Below are 4,266 nucleotides of genomic sequence, written 5' to 3' on the forward strand. Positions count from 1 at the left end.
TCTGAAGTGTGTGGAATTAAGACATAAAATTATTGGGACAAAACACATTAACAGAAGATTAATATTCTTCCCACATGGATACTAAGTAACAGGGGTTGAGGAAGCATGGATAGGAAATGCATCTCAAATCAAAACCAGACTGTCAGACTTTCAAAATAGAATGTTAACCAGCCACAGTTTTGCTATTGTGAGATTGTTAGGCATAATTTAGATGAGTATCTTTTACATGGTCAATCCATGTTTTTACCAGTTTAATTCCACATTTGTTGGTATGATTCATTCATTCACTCACTCACCAATATTTACTGAGGTGAGCTATATGCCAGGGATAGGATTGCCAGGTAAAATACAGGACACTGGTTAATTTTGAATTTTGGATAAACAAATAATATTTTTATTCCCCACCCCACCCCCTAAACTTGGCAACCCTAGGCAGGAGCTATGCTGGCTTCTGAGCATATAAAAATAAATCATATCTGGATTCTGCCCTCAAGGAGCTCACAGTTTAACACTAAGACATGAACTTCAATCACTTTAATGCAAATGGCCCAGAGATCAGTATTAGTCAATGTCAACAGATTTCTGACACCACATACAGATGAAATGGGACCCTCTTGGGAATACCTCCTGCCTGAGCTTAAGAGACTGGCTGACAAGGTCACAGAAAGGTTTTTCTTTTTCCCATGAAACAGATGAGACTAACAGGCCTTGTGGTTACTGTTCTCAAGCCCAGATGTACCAAAGTTGCTGGGTCCCTTCTAACTGTAATACTATCCCTTCTTAAAAGTTATTTTTGAATAAAAAGCATGTTACTTACGTTTTAAAATACATATCTCTCTACTGAATTGGGGAGAAATTAGTGTCCAAATAAGTAAAAGAGGATTGTAATGGGGACATCACCATAGGCCCTTGATTCTGAGCTAGAGTAAAACAATAAAAAGAGCTGAAACATATTCCATAACCAAGGTCAACCCGATCCTCCTGCAAGGGCATGGCAACAACTAACCCTCGTCTGCCATCTTAGCCAAAGTGGCCCGTCATTTCCACCTGGGCCTTCGGCTGTTTGAAAGGGCTGACTTACTGCAGATGACCTTGGCAGTGTAATTAATCGGGCTGAGAGAATGAATGAAATCCTTTAACCTGCCTCAGTTTCTCTTTCATTATGATCAAACATTTAAATATGGCCCAGCCAGCATGGCTCAGTGGTTGAGCATTGACCTACAAACCAGGAGGTCACAGTTCGATTACTGGTCAAGGGCACATGCCTGGGTTGCAGGTTGTGAGATCAATCCCCAGTGGAGGCATGCAGTAGGCAGCTGATCACTTATTCTCTCTCATCATTGATGTTTCTATCGCTCCCTCTCCATCTCTGAAGTCAATAAAAATATATATTTTTTAAGTTAAATATGATCTTGCTTGGGAGTGGGGAGTGAAAGGGAGCAAAGGGAACAATCCCAATTTGAAAGGCCCTTAGACAGCAAACTAAGTTCATAAACTTAATAATGTTTCTGGGGCAGTGTTTCCTCTAAGTCAGTGGTTCCCAATTGGGGCACATGCCGCACAGGGGGGCAATTTGATTTTTAAGGGGAGCAATTCGAGAATGAGTTATTAACAGTGAATTTTTTGCATTTCTTATGGTTCTAGGGGCCTCATATACAGTCTATAAATATAAACTGTGGCATATTTATGCATTTCAGTTCTCTATTATATGTTTTGAAACTTTATTTGCTATGTTTTATATCTTTTCATATTATTATTTTTTTTAACAATTTCTTAGTGATTTCTTCCTCAGTACTTCAACTGTCCTTTTATTTTTCTCTTTCATGGATGCTATGTTCTTTGGAAGCTTGTTTAGACCAAGTTAATGGCTTTTAGGCTTCCTCCACGTGAATACCTTTTTTTTTTTTTTTTAAATATTTATTGATTTCAGAGAGGAAGGGAGAGGGATAGAGAGATAGAAACACCAATGATGAGAGAGAATCATTGATCGGCTGCCTCCTGCACGCCCCCTATTGGGGATCGAGCCCACAACCCTGGGCATGTGCCCTTGGTCGGAATCAAACCGGGTACCCTTCAGTCCGTAGGCCAACGCTCCATCCACTGAGCCAAACTGGCCAGGGCAGGAGTTCACCTTTTGAATAATAAGAATTACATGTATATGTCACAGTGGGGGAATCAGGATTCTAGAGCTGCTTAGGTGGTGCATGGCCAAAAAAAGGTTGGGAACCACTGCTCTAAGTCATGGATATTGCTAAGCCCCATGTGCTCATTAGACACCCAGCCTCTACAGCACATCTTCCAAACCTCCTTCAGCAGTCATCCCGAGGTTGGAAAACAGTTTTGCCCTCAACCTGCACTATGCTGTATTAACAATAGTATAAATATACTAGAGGCCCAGTGCATGAATTTGTGAACAGGTGGGGTCCGGCCAGCTCAGCCCCAATTGGGGCAGATCCGGATGGGGCCTGTTGGGAGGAGAATAAGGCGGGAGGTTGGCTGGCCGGCCTGCCCCGATCAGGGCCCAATCAGGGCCAGGCCAGCTTCGGGGAGGGGCCGTGGGTGATTAGCCGGCGGGCCTCGCCCCCAAATGGGGTGGGAGGCCGATTGGGTCAGCGGCCAGGGTAGGGGCCATGGGAGGTTGGCCGGCCAGCCCCAGCCCGATTGGTGTGGCGGGGGGGGGGGGGGGGGCGGCGATCAGGGGCAGAGCTGGCTGGGCTGGGGGGAGGGGCTGCAGGCCGATCAGGGGGGTAGGGGCTAATCGGGAGTGGGGCCAGCCTTGGGGAGAGGCTGTTGGTGGTGGGCTGGCTGGCCCCAAATAGGGTAGGAAGGCCGATCAGGGGCCGGCAGCCTGGGGGAGGGGCCATAGGTGGTTGGCTGCCGGCCCTGCCCCTGATCGGAATGGGAGGAGCTGATCAGGGTCGAGATGGCTGGGGGGAGGGACCGCGGGCTGATTGGGGTGGTGGGGGCCCATTGGGGGCAGGGTCAGCCTGGGGGAGGGGCCGCAGGCAGTTGGCCAGCCAGTTCTGCCCCTGATCAGAGTGGGGGGGCCAATCTGAGGTGGGGCCGGGCAGGGGGAGGGGCTGCAGGCCGATCAGGATGGGGTGGGCCCATTGGGGGCAGGGCTGGCCAAGGGGAAGGGCTGCGGGAGGTTGGCCAGCTGGCCCCACCCCCAATTTGCTGGCCGCAGTGGGCGTCATAGCGACCAGTCATTCTGGCCTTTACAGCATTTCAGTCGCTGGCTTTTTATATATATAGATTATTGACAATAGTCAACATTTATTAAAGCACTTACTATGTACAAGCCATAGTGCACAATACTTCCCATACATTCTCAAATTTTTTTTATAACCTGACCTAATGAGGTCATTTACTATCCCCATTTTATAGATGAAACAGCCTTCAATAAATTAAATTGTTCATTGTCACTGGAATTTGAATTCAGTTTTGCTTTACTCCAAACTTGTGCTGCCTTGTATGCTCAATGCCTATCTTAATATGGAGTTTCCATACCCCAGAAACAGCCTCTGAAACAAATATTTAAGTGCAAGCAGTTTAGTATTTGGGAGGCAGTCCCAGGAACAGTGGAAAGGGAGTAGGAAAAGTAAGTGATGGGAAGGAAGCTAATAGAGGGTGTGCTCTCAAGCCTGGAACCCAAGCCTTCTGGAGGACTCGGGGAGACAGTGGAGAACACACCTCAGAATTACCCCAACCTGAGGGAGGAGGGAGCTCTCCACCATCTGCTAAGGGCTGCGTTCTCCCCAAACTTCCATCTGTCCTTGACTGAGGGCTGCATCCAGGGATACTACTTTCTGGCATTTCCAGCTTACCCAGCTCATGGCCTGAGCTTGCTTCCTTTGCTCCAGAAAAGAAAGTGCTCAGGTAGAAAGTCATAGGTGTTCACAATAAGCAAATGGATTGGGGCACCACTAACATCTGCTGCAATGCCTTACAGAGATTTTAATGAAACAAATTTTTAGCGTGCTAATCACTACCACTTCGCAACTTGGGTCAGGGCAATAATTGACTGGCACTGTACTGTATTAAAAGCACACTTGACCCTCAAGCCTGGCACATTGCCTCAAACCAAGTCTTTCTTCCTTGTAATGAGATCACTCCAAAGGGGCTCTCTTAGTCCTTGCTGCCAATAGACCCTTGTCATACCCGTTCCACTAGTCTTCCTGGCATGACCAGAAATATCTGAATCCCAGCATGACCTAAATTAAGCTGTCAAGCTGAGGCCCCTGTAACATATGGTTTGTATTTCTC

This window comes from Eptesicus fuscus, chromosome 3 (genome assembly GCF_027574615.1).
Source record: "Eptesicus fuscus isolate TK198812 chromosome 3, DD_ASM_mEF_20220401, whole genome shotgun sequence".
Classification (NCBI taxonomy): Eukaryota; Metazoa; Chordata; class Mammalia; order Chiroptera; family Vespertilionidae; genus Eptesicus; species Eptesicus fuscus.